The sequence below is a fragment of the Saimiri boliviensis genome, chromosome 19 (genome assembly GCF_048565385.1).
Source record: "Saimiri boliviensis isolate mSaiBol1 chromosome 19, mSaiBol1.pri, whole genome shotgun sequence".
NCBI lineage: Eukaryota > Metazoa > Chordata > Mammalia > Primates > Cebidae > Saimiri > Saimiri boliviensis.
This window is the reverse complement of record NC_133467.1, coordinates 40,436,738-40,456,393: the sequence shown is the minus strand read 5'-3', so window position 1 is coordinate 40,456,393 and position 19,656 is coordinate 40,436,738. Positions and strand designations below refer to the sequence as shown.

The 19,656-nt window shown below is 49.4% G+C and overlaps 1 long non-coding RNA gene, 3 other non-coding genes and 1 pseudogene across 4 annotated transcripts; 2 read left to right on the top strand and 3 right to left on the bottom strand.

Annotated features, from left to right (window-relative positions):
* Nucleotides 1-3,212: 3,212 nt before the first annotated feature.
* Nucleotides 3,213-3,376, top strand: LOC141582358 (U1 spliceosomal RNA). The gene has a single exon (XR_012515224.1). It is a non-coding gene; the product is annotated as a U1 spliceosomal RNA (small nuclear RNA).
* On the bottom strand, nucleotides 3,237-18,363 carry LOC141582315 (uncharacterized). Its single transcript, XR_012515181.1, has 2 exons — nucleotides 17,930-18,363; nucleotides 3,237-6,011 (listed from the first exon to the last, which is right to left on the bottom strand). It is a non-coding gene; the product is annotated as an uncharacterized LOC141582315 (long non-coding RNA).
* On the bottom strand, nucleotides 4,845-5,008 carry LOC120360276 (U1 spliceosomal RNA). Its single transcript, XR_005576845.2, has one exon. It is a non-coding gene; the product is annotated as a U1 spliceosomal RNA (small nuclear RNA).
* On the top strand, nucleotides 6,006-10,733 carry LOC141582314 (coatomer subunit gamma-1-like; annotated as a pseudogene).
* LOC120360277 (U1 spliceosomal RNA) lies at nucleotides 17,984-18,147 on the bottom strand. The gene has a single exon (XR_005576846.1). It is a non-coding gene; the product is annotated as a U1 spliceosomal RNA (small nuclear RNA).
* Nucleotides 18,364-19,656: the final 1,293 nt, after the last annotated feature.

Below are 19,656 nucleotides of genomic sequence, written 5' to 3'. Positions count from 1 at the left end.
GGATTATAGGCACGCACCACCATGCCCAGCTAATTTCGTATTTCTAGTAGAGATGGGGTTTCTCCATGTTCGTCAGGCTGGTGTTGAACTCCTGACCTCAGGTGATCCTCCCACCTTGGCCTCTCAAAGTGCTGGGATTACAGGCGTGAGCCACCGTGCAAGCCAGAGAAACACTTCCATAGCTCATTCCCTGAAGCTCCTTGAGGGTCAAACCTGCTGAAGATTGAGGGCCCTTCCTGGGACCTCCCACCCAGGAGATCACTGCTGGTGAGAGGACTGCCGAAGTCTCCCTGGGAGGGTGCGCAGCCACTGGAAAGTATCACTGCTGTGACTTCAACACAACCGGTTTTCATCACATCTGCTCTTTCTGTTTGTTGTTTTGGAGGTGGAGTCTCGCTCTATCACCCAGGCTATAGTGATAGTGGTGCAATCACAGCTCACTGCAACCTCTGCCTTCTCGGTTCAAGTGATTCTTCTGCCTCAGCCTCTCGAGTAGCTGGGATTACAGATGCACCACAATGGGGGGCTAATTTTTGTATTTTTAGTGGACACGGAGTTTGGCCATGATGGCCAGGCTAGTCTCGGGCTCCCGACCTCAGGTTCTCCACCCACCTTGGCCTCCCAAATTGCTGGGATTACAGACATGAGCCCTGGCAACCGGCCACATCTGCTCTTTGCGCACTGCTGCAGGAAACTACAAGAGCTAACATGCAAATGAGTAACAGATCCACACTCGGTGACCGTGCCTGATATGCACAGTGCCACATGGCAGGCACAGCTGATGAGTGTGTGTGATTATTTAGTCCTTACAGGCCAAGGTCGCACCATCATCTTCATCTTCCACAGGAGAGGACTGGGATGCAGCGATGTTAAGTAACCTGCTCAGGGTCACTCAGCTCAGATTTCTCTGACAGTCACACTTGTCCTGCGTCAGGTTTTTCTCACTGTCATAGTTTTTGCAAGGGCACTTTCGTCAGGAGCAGTATAAACGCAGTGGTTCTGAGAACGTGGAGCCAGGCTGCCTTCAGTTCAAATTCCTACTTTCAAATCCTCCTTCCCCGGCTACGTGACCCTGAGCACTGCACTTGCTTCTAACCTCCAACCTGCCCTTGGCTATTCCTGGGCATAGGCCAGGCTAAATATGGGAGAAATTTACTTCCAAGTCTAAGTCTGAAACAAAGATGATAACGGACCCTTCCTGAGACAGACTCCTTCCTTTCTTGGGCATCAGAGCTCCTTAGCAAAGCCAAAAAATTAGCCACAAGACTGAGAATTATGGCTCAGGAGCCATGCAGCCAGAAGCCACACGATTCCTAAGCTCCCCAGTTGTGCCTATAAATAACATCATTTGTATAAAACCTAAGATTGGTGTTCAAGGTGTTTTTCAGAACCTGCCTTATGATGAACTAGCTGGTGCCACCCAGACAGGTGAACTGGCTCATCTGGTCCTGTGGCCCCAACCCAGGGACTGACTCAGTGCAAGAAGACAAGCTCCAACTCCCTGTGATTTCATCCCCAACCCAACCAATCAGCTTTCCCCACTCCCTAGCCCTCTGCCGGCCAAACTGTCTTTTAAAAACATCTAGTCCCTGAATTTGAGGGGAGACAGATTTGAGTAATAATGAACCTCTGTCCTGTTGCTTAGCTGGCTCTGCATGCGTTAGATCCTGTCTCTATTGCAGGAAGCGGCTGTTCTCAGCTCCATTGACTTTTCTGGGGCAGCACCAAGATAAACCCACCAGTTACATTAATAAAAAAAAAAAACAAACCATAAACAGCACATATGCTTGAAGAGAAATGTAAGTGTATTTCTTTTGAGAAACACTAAAGGAGGAGGAACGGTACGACAGGGAGTACACCGTCTAAATATTTTCGCGATTCTCCTGCCTCCCCCATATGCTTCTTCTCCCAACAAACGCCCCCCAGAAACCTTCAACTTAAAAACGCTCCCGCCAGAGCGGGGTTCGTCCTCCCCTTCACATTTTCCTCTCACCCGCCCCACACCCCTTCCACAGCTGATCTGTTCTTTCACTTCCAGGTCACTGAGTTTCCCATTTAAAAATATAAACGATACAGAAAGGAGAAGACAACCAGGCGCCCATATTTCCACCACCTAGAATTAAGTACTATTCACACACGTACATATTTTTCTTCCAAACCATTTTAAAGTTACTCTCTTTTTAAATCATACATGCTTAGCATAGACCATACCACCAGTAGAGAAAAAGTACAGATATGTACGATTTCTGATCACCTTAAGTTCAAAATCACTTGTGTTAACATTGGGGCGACGCCGATGGAGTCGTGTTCTTCTGGTGTATCTGCAGAGAGAAGAACGTATGTTCCAGCTAGACTGTCCCCTGCCCGCCCCCGCAGAAGAAAAATCAATAAAGGCCATACATAAACATGTTTTTTGTAAAATTGAGCTTAGACTTATTTTACTAATACTTCATTTAATAGTGCATGAACTTAACTGAAGACAGTAAGACAGAAACAAAAATGGAATTCCTCAACTCCGATCGCAGAGACACTGTTCTAAAGGAATGCTCTAAAGGGAAACACACATCAGATCAAGGCGAAGGCGGTAGGGTTTGCAGCGGTTTCCTTCTGTGCTCGTGGTTGGCTGGTTGCTTGTTGAAACGACACGGTTCTCTGTGATATTGGAGGACTTTCCATTTCAAGCGGAATGCTGCGTCTCCAGCTTAACCGTATGTGAAAAGAACCGGTTTACACTGCGATCCTACACGTTCCAGGCTGCGAATCAAAAGCCATTATTTGAAGAAGGGCGCGCAGGCTCCGCCGGCCGCCGACAGCGCGCTCGGTCACGGACGGTGCGGCCCCGCCTCCCTGGGAGAGAACAGACGGGGCGGGGGGAGGGAGAGGCCGACGTCACTTCCCCGCCGGCTCCGGCCGCGGTCGCTCGGCTGAGTGGCGGAGGAGCGGGCGGGCCTGGGAAGGCGCTGACGGTGACGTCACGGAGGGGGCGGCCTCTATGCAGATGAGGCGGCGCAGGGGCTGCTGCTCGGCCACCTGCTGCTTCCCGCCGTGGGAGTTCCCCGCGTCGGAGCGAGTCCGGGACCGCGGATCGGCCCCGAGGGTCCCAGCTGTGTGTCCGGGCTGGGAGGGCCGGGGGTGCGGCGCCCGCGGCAAGTGACCGTGCGTGTCAAGGGCGAGGCGCGTGAGGCCTTGTCGGGGCGGGGGCGCGTGTCCTCATACTTACCTGGCAGGGGAGATACCATGATCACGAAGGTGGTTTTCCCAGGGCGAGGCTTATCCATTGCACTCCGGATGTGCTGACCCCTGCGATTTCCCCAAATGTGGGAAACTCGACTGCATAATTTGTGGTAGTGGGGGACTGCGTTCGCGCTTTCCCCTGGCCTTTCGCAGTGATAATGACAGCTAAGCGCTTGTTTCCCAGTAACTATGAAGCTATTTAGTATTTCTATACTATGATCTGCTGTTGCGTTAGATGCTTTTGACCGAACTGTGAAAAATACCGTCATACTCTTGGAAAATTAAAAATGAAACACTCCTTCTTGCTATGAGAATCTAACCTGCCTTTTTGCTTTAAATTCCTGACCTCTGACAGTTAAATGCATAAAAAACTGATGTACTCGAATTACGTTTCATTACGTGTTCTGCAGCAGCCTTTATTTATATTCTCTTGAGAAGATTGCCATCCACGGTCTATTTCTCATTGCTTGTGAGAAAACTAGTTTCGTGGTATTCTCAAGACAAGAGATGGTTCAATGAGTCACAGCAGCTGGAAACTTAACAGGTCTTTCTCTCTGGCCTTTTTTTTTTTTTTTTTTTTTTGAGTCTCACTTTGTCACAGGCTGGAGGTCAGTGGCACAATCAGCTCACTGCAAACTCCACCTCCCAGGTTATAATGATTCTCATGCCTCAGTCTCCTAAGTAGCTGGAATTACAGGCACAGACCACCACGCCTGGTTCATTTTTATATTTTTAGTAGAGGTGGGGTTTTGCCACGTTGCCCAGGCTGGTCTGGAACTCCTGGACTCAGGCGATCCACCCACCTTGGCCTTGGGAGGTGCTGGGATGACAGGTGTGAGCCACCACACCTGGTCGTAACGACCTTTCCACTGGACTTTTAGGCACTCTTAAAAATTCCTCAGAGAGGTGGCTGCTTTCCTCCCCTGTCCCCAACGTGGGACAGGACTATCCAGGAATGAGCCTTTCTGGCAGAGAGGGACACCCTGACTAAGCTTTCAAGAAGAAAAATTTAAAAAATGTTTTTAACCTGAGGAATCAGCCTTCCCAAAGGCAGACAGAAGCCCACGTCTTTGTCAGAACCTCGGTATGTTTGATGGGCCTGGAAACCAATATCCAAGCAGTTCTTAGCCACGGGATTGGTGGGCGGCTGTTTGTTCAGAAGCTTCTCCATCAGGAATCCGGAGCATACGTTAGTGATGACGGTCCCGGGAAGAGGGACATTTCTTAAACATTCTCAAAACCTGTTTGCTTATCAAGTTGCTTTTGGTTTTGGTTCCTAAATATTATATTTGAGCAAGGCAATGTCGGCTGCTGGCGTTGGAAGTAAATGGCTCGTCTTCATCCAACTGCATCAGTCCGCAGGGCACACGGCTTCCACTCGCGGTGTCCTGAACACTCCGTGGGCGTCCTCTGCGTTCTAAAGCTGAGCTTCTTTGGACCTGAGTGGTCATCGACAGCCAAACACTCTTACGTTCGTTTTCCCGAAAAATAGACAACGATATTAACCGTTGTCTCTTCCTAGCTTTCCCCCGTAGAAAATCAAAGCACAGAAAATGAAACAAAAAAAACACTAGCTACCCACATTTCTATCTTTCGGTACCACAAAAGACCAGGGGAAAGCGCGAACGCAGTCCCCCGCTACCACAAATTATGCAGTCGAGTTTCCCACATTTGGGGAAATCGCAGGGGTCAGCACATCCGGAGTGCAATGGATAAGCCTCGCCCTGGGAAAACCACCTTCGTGATCATGGTATCTCCCCTGCCAGGTAAGTATGAGGACACGCGCCCCCGCCCCGACAAGGCCTCACGCGCCTCGCCCTTGACACGCACGGTCACTTGCCGCGGGCGCCGCACCCCCGGCCCTCCGAGCCCGAACACACAGCTGGGACCCTCGGGGCCGACCCATGGTCCCGGACTCGCTCCCACGCGGGGAACTCCCACGGCGGGAAGCAGCGGGTGGCCGAGCAGCAGCCCCTGCGCCGCCTCATCTGCATAGAGGCCGCCCCCTCCGTGACGTCACCGTCAGCGCCTTCCCAGGCCCGCCCGCTCCTCCGCCACTCAGCCGAGCGACCGCGGCCGGAGCCGGCGGGGAAGTGACGTCGGCCTCTCCCTCCCTCCTTTCCCTCCCGCCCTTGTCCTCTGGGCCGGTGCGCCGAGACCCCGCAGCTGGTCTCCCTCAAAGAAGCGCTTGCTCGACCTCTGCCCTGTGGCGCCCAGCTGGAGGCCTGTGCACCATCCTCAAAGAATGGCTTTTAATTTGCAGACTAGAGCGTTTCGGATCACAGAACACCGGGTCCTTTCGAACACGGTTCTCTTTGCGAGCTGGCATGGCGCCTGAAATGGGAAGCCCTTGGCTGTCAGAGAAGCCGTGTCTGTGAAACCAGGGGCTGCTCAGATGGCTGCGCACCAGCCGTCCTTCCTGATTTTACCAGCAGTAGCGTCGTCAAGAGAACTGTCCAATTTCGTGACCCTTGTAGTTCGGGTCGTTTTTGTTTTCAAATACGGTATTGTACTAAAAGAAAGCGGAGCGCGGCTGCTGTCTCAGCGTCATCCCTCTGTGGGCCTGAGAATTTGGACAGGCTCATTCCTCACACAGAATTTCTCCTCTTTCCTCATTCTCCCTTTAGATGAAAACTTCTTGAAAGTGCTGACGATCCGAAGCAGGGCCAAGGCGTTTCTCTTTGCCAGAAAGGCTCATTCCCAGCTAGTCCTGTCCCGCACCGGGGGCTGCGGAGGAAAGGCGTCCTCGCTGATGAAGTTTTAACAGCGCCCAGCAGCTGAATTGGTGTCATCACGGAATGGAAAAAAGAGAGAGAGAGAGATCTCGGTCAATTCCATAGTTGCTGTCACTTGTTGAAACGTCTCTAGTCTTCAGAGTATCACGAATTTAGTTTCTTACAAGTTAGCAATGAGAAACACCTAACATTAACAACTTGAGTAGTAGAAATCTAACGCACACAACGATGATAATCACGAAGAGAATCTGTGTGCCAGAACAGGAAGGGACGCTCTCCATTAGGCAGCAGCTGAAAACGGCAGGGAAAACATCAAATCCCAGTTCCTCTTCAGGGAGTTCTCGTAGCCAACTGGCTTCTTTCTGATTTTTTCCAAGAGAAGGTTCTACTTCATGGGAATTATTGACGTATGTGCAACAGAAGGTGTCAGCCACCACGTACATCTCCCTGCTCAGCGGAATATATCACTAAAGCGACACGATTATCTAGTACAACCTTAGCCAGTGAATAGCTCTCTGCTGGGCTGCAAAAGAGGCCACAGTTTTATCAGCGATATTTTCCTCTCTTTTTCTTTTTCTTTCAGAGACAGCATCTGACTCTGTGGCCCAGGCTGGAGTGCAACGGCACCATCACAGCTGACTGCAGCCTCGAACTCCTGGGCTGAAGTGATTCCCCCACCTCAGCCCCCGAGTCACTGGGATAACAGGCCAGAGCCACCATGCCTGGTTTTCATCAGCAATGTTCCCTAAGGTTACAGAAAGATTTGTAATCCTGGGAAGAAACGCTCCCTTCAAGCAGAAGTGTTCTCCCCACAAAAATGCAACGGATTATCTTCCTGATGGCCAGGCAGATAATTCTCAGGTTTTGCCCCAATAGAATCTCTATCTAAAATAGAGTGGTGGTCGGGCCTAGTGAAAAGTTTGAGGAACTCGCCCAGTGTTGGGTTTCTTCAGAGCCATATCTGTGTTCAGATATCCTAAAAGACACTGCCCTTCTTCACTCCATGCCCTCAGACATTTATAGGAACTGGATGGTGATCTCCTCCAGACAACATAAATGCAGGTGCAGAACAGGAAAGTGTATTATCATTTGAGTACATCAGCTCTTGGGCATTTTAGCCCATGGGTCAGACACGCTAGAGCAGGAGGGCAGGTTGACAGCAGGAGGGAGTGTGTTCCTTTTAATTTCCCAACAGCACAGTGGTGTTCAACAGTCATGTCAGACTGAGGTGACACTCTGAAGTTGTTGCTGTTTGTTTCTGTGCATTTTGCGTGTTTGTTTTTGAGACGGGGTCTCACTGTCACCTAGGCTGGACTGCAGTAGCATGACCAGGGTTGACTTCTGCCTTGACCTCACGAACTCAAGCCATCCTGTTACTCATTCTCCCGAGTAGCCGGGACTACCGGCGTGTGACGCCGCACCCTGGGGTGTGAACTGGTGAACTGGGATTTGAGGTTTCGGTTGGCTTCCTAATGGACAGGCTCCCTACTCTTCTGGAATACAGATTGTCTTCATGATTATCATTCTTGCGTGCATTACATTTCTACTACCTTGCTAATTTGTTTTTCTTCTTTTTCTTTTGCTTTTTTCTTTTTGTAGAGACAGGGTTTCATCGTGTTGCCCAGGTTGGTGTCAAACTCCTAGGCTTCGGGGACCCACCCACCTCAGTGTCCGGTGTCCCTCAGTGTTGGGATTGCAGGTATAAACGACTGTGCCTGGCCTGAGCTAGTGTCTTTCACTAAGGTAACTAAGTATTTAAGCCACTGAGAAAAGCACAATTTATAAGGGAATCATTCTGGTGCTCTTAAAGGCTAGTGTCGGCCATTTCAGGTACTGTTTAAAGAATCCTCCATCGGGGGTCCCTGCAGAACCACTGTTGCCCGCCTCTCTGAGCCGCACCCCGCAAGCATTGCATTGCTGCTGCATCCCACTGGCTCTACCACATTGAAGAAATGCCACAAGAAGGACGAGGACTCAAGTGGAGGCTCCAACCCACTCCAGCACCTTGAGAACAGAGCCATCCTCCAAGAGGCCCGTGCATTTAATGAAACTCCCATCGACCCTCGGAAATGTGCCCACATCCTCACCGAGATCCTTTATCTCATAAGCCGTGGGGAGCATCTGGAGACCCACGGAGGCGACCGAAGCCTTCTTTGCCATGACCAAGCTCTTTCAGTCCAATGATCTCACACTCTGTCGGATGTGCTACTTGACCATCAAGGAGATGTCTCGCATCGCAGAGGATGTCATCATTGTCACCAGCAGCTAATAAAAGACGTGACTGGGAAAGGAGACAACTATCAGGGCCCAGCCGTGCGAGCCCTCTGCCGGATCACCGACAGCACCATGCTGCCGGCTACTGAGCGCTGCATGAAACAGGCCATTGTAGGCAAGGTGCCCATGTCTGCAGCTCTGCCCTGTGTCTTCCTTGCACCTGCTGGTCAAGTGCTGGGTGAATGAGGCTCAGGAGGTGGCATCCAGTGATAACATCACGGTCCAGCACCACATACTAGGGCTCCTGTACCAGCCCTGGTGTGTAAGAATGACCAGCTGGCGGTCAATAAGATGATCAGCAAGGTCACCGGCATGGCCTTAAGTCTTCCGTTGCCTACTGCGTGATGATCCAGGTGGCCAGCAAGCAGCTGGAGGAGGAGGATGGCAGCCGTGACAGTCCAGTTTGACTTCATCCAGCGCTGCTTGTGCAACAGGCATGGGATGGTGGTGGGCGAAGCTGCGTCGGCCATCGTCAACCTGCCAGGCTGCAGTGCCAAGGAGCTGCCCCGGCCGTGCCAGTGCTCCGGCTGTTCCGCAGCTCACCCAAGCCTACTCTCCATTGTGCGGCTGTTCGCACCCCCAGTAAGGTTGCCATGAAGCAGCCGTCAGCTGTGACAGCCTGCAGTCTGGATCTGGAGAACCTGGTCACAGATTCACACCACAGCACTGCCACGCTGGCCGCCACCACCCTCCTTAAGACAGGCAGTGAGAGCAGCATCGACCGCCTTATGAAGCAGGCGTCCTCCTTCGCGTCAGAGATCTCGGATGAACTCAACGTGGTGGTTGTCCAGGCCGTCAGTGCCCCGTGTCAGAAGTATCCTCGCAAACACGCCATCCTCATGAACTCTCTGCTCACCGTGCTGTGGGAAGAGGGTGGCTGTGAGTACAAGCGCGTCACTGGGGACGGCGTCGTCAGCATCACTGAGAACTCAGAGGGCAAGGAGACGGGGCTGTCACATCTGTGCGAGTTCATTGAGGACTGCGAGGTCCCAGAGCTGGTCACCCGTATTCTGCATCTCCTGGGCCTGGAGGGGCCCAAGACCACCAACCCTCAAAGCACCAAGTGGAGCATGAGGAGGTCCGGGCAGGTGCTGAGAGTGCTCCGGCCAAGTCTGGAGCCCAGAATGAAGAGATGTTACCCAGTATCGTGGTGTTGCTGCAGAGGTATGTGATGGATGATGACAATGAAATAAGGGACCGAGCCACCTTGTCCAAAAGTCCTGGAGCAAAGCAGAAGGCCCTCAATGTGGGCTATGTCCTAAATGGTCTGACTGTGTCTGTCCCTGGTCTGGAGAGGGCTCAGCCTCAGTACACTCTAGAACCATCAGAAAAACCTTTTGACCTCAAGTCTGTGCCCCTGGCCACAGCGCCCGTGGCAGAGCAGAGAATGGAAGGCACCCCCGTCACCGCAGTCAGACACCCTGAGAAAGTGGCAGCTACAGGAGATCTTCCAGGAGCAGTTGGCAGCAGTGCCAGAGTTCCAGGGACCTGGGCCCCCCCTTCCAGTCCTCGCCTGAGTCCGTGGCCCTCACCGAGTCAGAGACCGAGTATGTCATCGGCTGCACCAAGCACACCTTCACCGATCACACGGTGTTTGTGTGACTGCACGAACACACTCAGTGACCAGACCCCGGAGAATGCCGCAGTGCAGATGAGCCCACTGAGCCTGTGAGGGGCTCTGTTACGTGCCTGCCCAGAGCTTGCCCTCCAACCAGCCTGGGACCTGCTACACGCTGTCGGCACAGCCCAAAGGAGACCCCCCAGCTGTGGCCTGCACATTCAGCTGCATGCTGAAGCTCACTGTCAAGGACTGTGCTCCCACACTGGGGAGACCGACGATGAAGGCTGCGAGGATGAGTATGTGCTGGAAGAGCTGAAGTTACTGTCGCTGATCACATTCAAAAGGTCATGCAACTGAACTTCGAAGCAGCCTAGGGTGAGGTAGGGGATGAATTTGGGAAGGAGGAAATGTTCACCTTGTCTACCATCAAGACACTCGGAGAGGCTGTGGATAACATGGTGAAGTTCTTGGGAATGCACCCTTGTGAGAGGTCAGACAAGCTGCTGGATGACAAGAACACCCACATGTTGCTCCTGGCTGGTGTGTTCCACGGTGGTCGTGACATCCTAGTGCACTCTCAGCTGCTGCTTTTGGACACAGTGACAACGCAGGCGACAGCCAGAAGTTTGGAGGAGCTGTAGTAGACATCATTTTGGCATCTGTGGGCTGAGGGGCCAGCCTGCACAGGACCCTTCCCCGACACTATCTGGAAGTCGTGCCTTCCTCAGGAAACTGCCGGAAACCCCTTCCCAAGCTTCTGTGTTCAAAAACAATTAGGAATCACTGCAGATATATAGCTTTTATTCTGCCTCCTTGTCCGGGACTACTTGGGGGTGACTTTTTTTTTTTTAATAGGGGATGATTTCAGCTTGTCCTAAATCTTGTTGTCCTCTCTTCCTGGAAAGGGACATCATAAACGAATAAAAACATTCTCAACTCTTCTTGAATTTATCCCCCAAGAGACCATCTTATACCTGTAATAAATCAGCATGTATTTATTGAAAAAAATAAAAAAGAAAGAATTCTCTGTCGAATGCGGTGGCTCACATCTGTCATCCCAGCATTTTGGGAGGCTCGGACAAGAAAATCGCTTGTGCCCAGGAGTTCAAGACAAGCCTGGGTCACAGACGAGAGAGGAGAGAATCCTCGTCTCTACAAAAAAAAACAAAAACAAAAATGTAGCCAGGCGTGGTGGCGCACACCTGTGGTCACAGCAGCTACGGCAAAGGCTGAGGTGGGAGGATCACTTGAGCTCGAGAGATCGAGGCTGGGCCGGGCCATGATCCTGCCATTGCATTCCAACCTGGAAGGCAGAGTGGGACCCTGCCCCAGTAAAGACACGGGTTCTCAAACCACTCAAACTGTTTAGATAATGTGTTTTTGTTGTTGTTTTTGTTTGGTTTTTCTTTTTCTTTTTCTTTCTTTTTTTTTTTTTTGAGACAGAGTCTCACTCCATCTCCCAGACTGGATTGCAGTGGCAGGGTCTCGGCTCACTGCAACCTCTCCCTCCTGGGTTCAAGCGATTCTTTTGCTTCAGCCACCTGGCAAATTTTTGTATTTTTAGTAGCTATCGGGTTTCACCATGTTGACCAGGCTGGTCTTGAACTCCTAACCTCAAGTGATCCACCCACCTCGGCCTCCTAAAATGCTAGATTACAGGCATGAGCCACCACACCTGGCTCTCAAACCATTTTAAGTAAGAAAGACAGATTTGTCTGGCTTTCAGTACATTGCTGAATTATCCCCCAATCTACATTTTTAGGAAGGACGTGGGGAAGGGCAACACGGAGGTATTTGGCCAAAATGCAGACCCTTTCATGTTCTTCTGCAGCCTGTTTTTGAAAATCCTTCCATTTTGCCTTTTGTATCCAGTTTAGTGGTCTTGCCTTCTTACATTGCACGTGAATTAATTGATGAAGGTCAGAATATTTGGGCTCAAAGGTTTCAACAGTTAAGTCAAATTTTCTCCCAAACCCTATAGGATCTTGGAGCCTGCTTTAGAAACAGAAGGGGAAAATGTATTTACATTTAGACCAGGGAAGTCTTATATAATATTCTTAATTCACATTATGGTGAAGCGGAATACACAGTGGTAGGCTCCCCTCTTCCTGTGTGAATTACCTTGAAAGGGGCTGTCAGAACAGAAGTTTCAGGGAAGGGGCCACGGCCCTGGGGACTCTCCTCAGGTGACGGTGATGGAAGAAGAGGCAAGAGGACAGGAGGGCTCAGGTGAGGGAGACTGTGCAGGTGCAGGGGCCGGAGGAGAAGGAGCTGGTGGAGGCGAAAGAGGCAAAGCCTCCTCAGTATTTTTCAAGTCAGAAAAAGTCTGCTGACCGCCTTCGGTTTACTCCCCAATGGAGGCAATTTTCTCAGAATTTCTTTTAGAAATTTCTAGGTATCATTGGAAGTAAGTCTCCCATTTAATTTGTCTGGTTCTAAAACCAATTTTTTTTTTTTTTTTTTTTTTTTTTTTGAGTCAGGGTCTCACTGTGTCATCTAGCCTGGAGGGCAGTGATGTGATCTTGGCTCACTGCAGCCTTTGCCTCCCAGGCTCAAGTGATTGTCCTGCCTCAGCCTCTCAGGTAGCTAGGATTACAGGCATGCGTCACCACTGCCTGGTTACTTTTTGTATTTTTAGTAGAGATGGGGTTTCACCATGTTGCCAGGCTGGTCTGGACTCCTGACCTCAAATGATCCACCCACCTCGCCCTCCAGAAGTGCTGGAATTACAGGCGTGGGCCACCATGCCCGGCCTAAAACCAAATATTTCTGATTGTCCACACTAATACATTATTTTAGGCATTTCAAAAAGATCCCCATTTTCTCCATTCTGCTCATGACTTTTTCTGGTTAGGCGGATCGAGTTTCTTGGATATTTACAAGAGGACGATTCATAAGTGTTGCACAGAAACCCAGCTGGTGTTTCTAAAGGCGGTTGTTTTTTCACAGCCTGCTCAGAATTTGAAGCTTCATTTCCCACAATCCAGAGCTTTTCAAAGATGACCAAGGCCCGAGATGTGTTTTGGTCACAGTGTGCTGTTTATGAAGTCATCCTACAGATGTCACCGGAGTCATTTCTCTCTCTCTCTCAGTGGCTCCCACTGTTTCTAACCACTAGGTGGCCACAGAGTGCATATGCCACGGGGGACCCGTCCCACATATACCATCCCAGAAGAGCAGGAAAGGGGGTTCATAAAGATGTTCTCCCGATGGAGAGTGCCCTGTGAGGCTGCCTTTGCATGGTGAGTAGTGTCCCTGTTACCTCTGCAGAGTCCCCGGTCACTTGGAGCACCTGAATGGGTCAGCGGGAGCAGATCACTTCTTTTCTTCTGGGTTAAGAACTAACAGGAGTTCGTCACAAATGAAAAGCTAAGTTTGAATGTTCAAAAAGGCATACTACATAAAGCGAAACCACCAGTGCCTACTTGGTGCTTTGTCATTGCAGGATACTGCCAACCAACTTTCCAAAGTTTTTGAATTATTTATACTTCTGCCAGAAATAAGTAGGAGATTCCAGTGCTCACTTCCAGAAGGTTCCGCCTGTGCCTCCGCAGGAGCCTTTCAGGAGGTCGGGGTGCCTGGTCCACCGCTCCCCGGCTTCTGTTTGGGAATGTGGGTCTTTTTTCAAAGTCAAGTTTAGCTGGGTGCAGTGGCTCCTGCCTGTAATCCCAGCACTTTGGGAGGTCCAGGTGGGTGGATCACAAGGTCAGGAGTTTGAGACTAGCCTGACCAACATGGTGAAACCCCATCTCTACTAAAAATACAAAAAAAAATTAGCCGGCCATGGTGGCACACACCTGTAATCCCAGCTACTCAGGAGGCTGAGGCAGGAGTATTGCATGAACCCAGGAGGTGGAGGTTGCAGTGAGTCGAGATAGCGCCACTGCACTCCAGACTGGGCGACAGAGTGAGACTCCATCTCAAAACAAAAAACAGTCAAGTTTATTGAGATCTAATTAAAATCCGCCAGCATTACATTATGCACATTGTTTTCATGACATTCTATCTTTGCAAAGTTGGCTTTTGATGGTAGCTCTGATTAAAAAGCTAGTAGCAAATAAAAACTTCAGTATGTAACAAAGAACGAAGGTGGCCGTTTGAGAGCATCTGAGAGTGTTTGAGAAGCTAGGAGGTGCAGAATACCAAGGCATATTATTTAAAAATGTCAAAATATTAAAAACAACAAAGGGCCAGGCGCGGTGGCTCAAACCTGTAATCCCAGCACTTTGGGAGGCCAAGGCAGGTGGATCACGAGGTCAAGAGATCGAGACCATCCTGGGCAACATGGTGAAACCCCGTCTCTACTAAAAATAAAAAAATTAGCTGGGCATGGTGGTGCGTGCCTGTAATCCCAGCTACTCAGGAGGCTGAGGCAGGAGAATTGCCTGAACCCAGGAGGCGGAGGTTGTGGTGAGCCGAGATCGCGCCATTGCACTCCAGCCTGGGTAACAAGAGCGAAACTCCGTCTCAAACAAACAAACAAACAAACAAACAACTTGAGTGAACATTTACAAAATTCCCAAGAGTTAAGAGAACACATGGCCGGGTGTGGTGGCTCACGCCTGTAATCCAAGCACTTTGGAGGCCAAGGCGGTTGCATCACCTGAGGTCCGGAGTTCAAGACCAGCCTGACCAACATTTTTTTTAAAGACGGTGACACCCCGTCTTTAAAAAAAAAAAAAACAACAGAGAACACATGAGAATACCCACAGCACCAGCGGCATACCTACAACATACAGAAATCTATCTGAACCCAGCAAGCAACGGCATTCTCCAAGTGAATTAATGAAGTAAGAGACAACCAAAGGCAATCAAAATTATCAACTGCATTTCATATTCGTCATGAATTTTTAAATTAACTATATATCTTGAAATTATAAATTGAGCTGACATATAGTAATAGAGAATGATAGTGTTATATATTGGATGATATCTAAAAATATTTACCCAGGCACCCTAAGTGGAGTGATTGAGTCTTCTGATTTATAGAATCATAAAAATTAACTCCCTTCTATAGATATTACTGACTTAATTTATAAGTGAGTCCAAAGCTCATATCTCTTGCTGCATTACAGCCAGCAAGTCGAGAGACAAAGTGTGGGAACAGAGAAGGTGACTGTATTCCAGAGAGCCGCCAAACTGAGCAGATGGTGAACTAATATCCTAAAGAACCAACTTAAGTTAATACGGATTTCAGGCCCCTTGTATGTTAGGGAAGGAGGAAGAAGGAGGTTGAGGTGAAGGGGTCGGATAATGACAGGCTTAAGGGCTGCAGTGAGAGCCCAAGGGGGTGGTGAAAATTCTTTGTCCTCTGCCAGGTCACAATGCTCTTATAAATCTTCAGCTAACACTGTTTCTTGTGTATACAACCTCTTTATCTTCTCAGAAGTTAGTTTCAGGAAGGGTTTTTTTTTTTTTTTTTTTTTAAACAGAGTCTCACTCTGTCACCAGGCTGGAGTGCAATGGCTCAATCTTGGCTCACTGCAACCTCCCCCTCCCAGGGTCAAGCAATTCTCCTGCCTCAGCCTCCCAAGTAACTGGGACTACAGGCGTGTGCCACCATGCCTAGCTAATTTTTGTATTTTTAGTACAGACAGGGTTTCACCATGTTGGTCAGGATGGTCTCAGTCTCTTGACCTCGTGATCCACCCACCGCAGCCTCTCAAAGTGTTGGGATTACGGGCGTGAGCCACCGTGCCCAGCCGGGAAGGGATTATCATCGTCTGTGCCTTAAAGTTAAACTATAAACTAAATCCCTCTGATAGACAGCTTGGCCTATGTGCAGAAATAAGGGAAAGCAGTTAGCCTAAAAGACACCACTACAGGGTAGGAAGGGTTAGGAGCAAAATGTAGTTGTCATGCATGCTAGGCCTCCTTTTCATTGTTAGATATTTAATTTTCTGAACATATTATTTTAATTTTTTATCCCCTTTTTATTTTTTTGAAACCGAGTCTTGCTCTTGCTCAGGCTGGAATGCAGTGTAGTGATCCTGGCTCACTGCAACCTCTGCCTCCCTGGTTCAAGCAATTCTCCTGCCTCAACCTTCTGAGTAGCTGGGACTACAGGCGCTCACCACCATGACTGGGTAATTTTTTGTATTTTTGGTAGAGACAGGGTTTCACCACATTGGCCAGGCTGGTCTCAAAACTTCTGACCTCAAGTGATCCACCCGCCTCGGCCTCCCAAAGTGCTCGGATACAGGCGTGAGCCACGGAGCCAGGTCTAACTAATTGTTTGTACATTTAAATAGATATTGGCAGTAATGTTTGCTTCTTTGACCAGTACAACAAGCACAAGAAATTTAGGAAGTTCAATTTAATTATTTAATTAAAACTTTCTTTTCTTTCTTTCTTTTTCTTTTTGAAACAGAGTTTCCCTCTGTCACCCAGGCTGAAATGCAATGGCATGATCCTGGCTAACTGCAAACCTGCCTCCTGGGTTCAAGTAATTCTTGTGTCTCAGCCTCCGGAGTAGCTGGGACTACAGGTACGCACCACCATGCCCTGCTAATTTTTGTATTTTAGTAGAGTCGTGGTTTCACCATGTTGGTCAGGCTGGGTCTCGAACTCCTGGCCTCCTATGATCTGCCCATCTTGGCCTCCCAAAGTGCTGGGATTATGGGTATGAGCCACCACACCCAGCCTTAAGATTTTCAGGCCAAAATAAACCTAAGTCTTGTATGTACCAGACTATTATACTACCACTATTTTCTACCTTATAATAAAATCTGAAATAAAATATAGTATGTAACAGTTTTTAGGCCAAGATGATGATGATGATGATGATGATTTTTCAAGACGGAGTCTCCCTCCGTCACCCAGGCTGGAGTGCAGTGATGTAATTTTTACTCACTGCAACCTCTGCCTCCTGGGTTCAAGCAGTGCTCCTGCCTCAGCCTCCCAAGTAGCTGGGATTACAGGTGCACGCCACCATGGCCGGCTAATTTTGCATTTTTAGTAGAGATGGGGTTTCACCATGTTGGCCAGGCTGGTCTCAAACTGCTGACCTCGTGATCCCCCTGGCTCGACCTCCAAAAGTGCTGGGATTACAGGTGTGAGCCACCACACCCAGCATAACCAAGATTATTAAACCATTCTAATTTGTCAAAAGACTCACACTGATTTTTTTTTTTTTTTTTTTTTTTTTAAGACGGGGTTTCACCTCGTTGGTCAGGCTGGTCTGGATCTCCCAACCTCAGGTGATCCACCCGCCTTGGCCTCCAAAGTGCTTGGATTACAGGCGTCAGCCACCACACCCAGCCGAATCACACTGATTATTTTTAAAAAAATGTAATGAACTTTCTGATGTCTTTATATATTAAATATTTACATTATTAAAATTGTTCAAAAGCATCAGATTCCTCTCTGCTATCAACTTTCTTTTGTTGTACCAAACTATCAAGACCATTAATTTAATTTACAGCTAAATCTATTATTTTTTCATGTTAGAAATTCAACAAGAAAATTTTTCCCTCATGAAATGTCCCATTTAAAGCATAAATATGCTGGGCGAGGTGGCTCATGCCTGTAATCCCAGCCCTTTGGGAGGCTGAGACAGGCGTATCATTCGAATTCAGGAGTTCGAGACCAGCCTGGCAAATATGGTGAAACGGCCTCCCTACTAAAAATATAAAAATTAGCTGGACACGGTGGCATGCACCTATGATCGCAGCTACTCTTGGAGGCTGAGGCAGGAAAATGGCTTGAATGTCGGAGCTGAACTTGCAGTGAACTGAGAGATCATGCCAGACTGTCTCTAAATAAATAAATAATAAAGCTTAAGTAATGAAATAATAATAGTAATAAGGCACAAGATCTTGTTTTTCCTCTTAAGTTATCTAGGCTAGAGGGCTGACCAACCTCAAGGCTGGCCTCCAGGTCCACAGAACAATCTCTACATAAACAGCGTGGCCCAGAACTCAGCTCTGCCAGAGACGAAGAGAAGCGAAACAACAGCACACACCACATTCTACCGAAGAATGAAAGAACTTGCTTCTTAGATACTGTCATGTAGTAGAACACAAAACACAGGGAAAACACCAGAAAAAAAGAAATCCCAAAAAATCCCTTTAATTTACTTCATTCTGGCCCAAAACATTTAAGCAAAAGCAGTAAAAACACTAACCTCCAATAACCTCCAACAACAGAAAGTCTTCTTCTTTTATAAACCTCGAAAGGCCAGGGGAAAGCGCGAACGCAGTCCCCCACTACCACAAATTATGCAGTCGAGTTTCCCACATTTGGGGAAATCGCAGGGGTCAGCACATCCGGAGTGCAATGGATAAGCCTCGCCCTGGGAAAACCACCTTCGTGATCATGGTATCTCCCCTGCCAGGTAAGTATGAGGACACACGCCTCCGCCCCGACAAGGCCTCACGCGCCTCGCCCTTGACACGCACGGTCACTTGCCGCGGGCGCCGCACCCCCGGCCCTCCTCGCCCGCACACGCAGCTGGGACCCTCGGGGCCGACCCGCGGTCCAAGACTCGCTCCCACGCGGGGAACTCCCACGGCGGGAAGCAGCGGGTGGCCGAGCAGCAGCCCCTGCGCCGCCTCATCTGCATAGAGGCCGCCCCCTCCGTGACGTCATCGTCAGCGCCTTCCCAGGCCCGCCTGCTCCTCCGCCACTCAGCCGAGCGACCGCGGCCGGAGTCGGCGGGGAAGTGACGTCGGCCTCTCCCTCCCCCCGCCCCGTCTGTTCTCTCCCAGGGAGGCGGGGCCGCACCGTCCGTGACCGAGCGCGCTGTCGGCGGCCGGCGGAGCCTGCGCGCCCTTCTTCAAATAATGGCTTTTGATTCGCAGCCTGGAACGTGTAGGATTGCAGTGTAAACCGGTTCCCTCACATCCTTGCCCTTGTGATCTGGCAGTCCCCTTGAAATCGGAGGCCCTTCGGTATCAGAGGGAAACCGTGTTTATGAAGCTGCAGGGGCGGCTCGGATGCCTGCACACCCGCCGTCCGGGTCAGAATCGCAGCCTCGCCTGTCTTGGAATGCTGCGGTCCTCCCAGGAATGCAAACCAGTGATCACGGTTTATCGCTGGTAATGTTGTAAACACAGTTGTCCAGTTTCGTGAATCTTGGTTTTTTTCCTCCAAATTCAGTATTGTAGAAAAATATGCTGCCCCAGAAGAGACAATGGGACACTCTCACGCGTGGCGCTGGACAACGTCATCTCCCGCACAGCCTTCTCCAGGCCTCAGTGCTGACCTCATGTTCGTATTTTATATTCTGCAAAGACAAAACCAAAATACTCCACATTTGACACAAATACCTGGGATACACCTTATGTGAGGTGTTTAACAAACGCCTGGGTCATCGTGCCGTATATTGAATTATAACGCAGGCAGCACTGTGAACTAAGCCAAGGTGGAATGCCCAAGTCAAAGATCGTTTGAATATTTACAAGTAGATTTGAGACAGGAATAGTACAGAGTGGTCACAGGATAACAAATTCTAGGCAGCAGATTTACATGACTTGAGACTGTGGGCTAAGACGTTGCAAAACTAGGGTGTAGACCAAGCTGGCTGAGACTGACTGGACCCATGTGGTCCCTGGATTTGATGTAGGTTTCACCTAGGACCTCACTATATGCTCATTTGCATACGAAATCACACCCACTAGTGCCAGGACAGTTCGGAGACCACCAATATTTCATATAAAAATGGGTGGCATCACAGCCAAGACGTCTCCACCTTTACCCAGGAATTTTCAAGAGTATTTCACTCCTTGGTTGAAGAAACCATCAAGATGAAACCCCAGATCCCATTGTTCTCTCTCTGGGGTTGGCCCAAACTCCCCTTTCTTGAGTGTGTGCTTTTTGCTTTGCAATAAATCTCTTCTTTATTTGCTGACT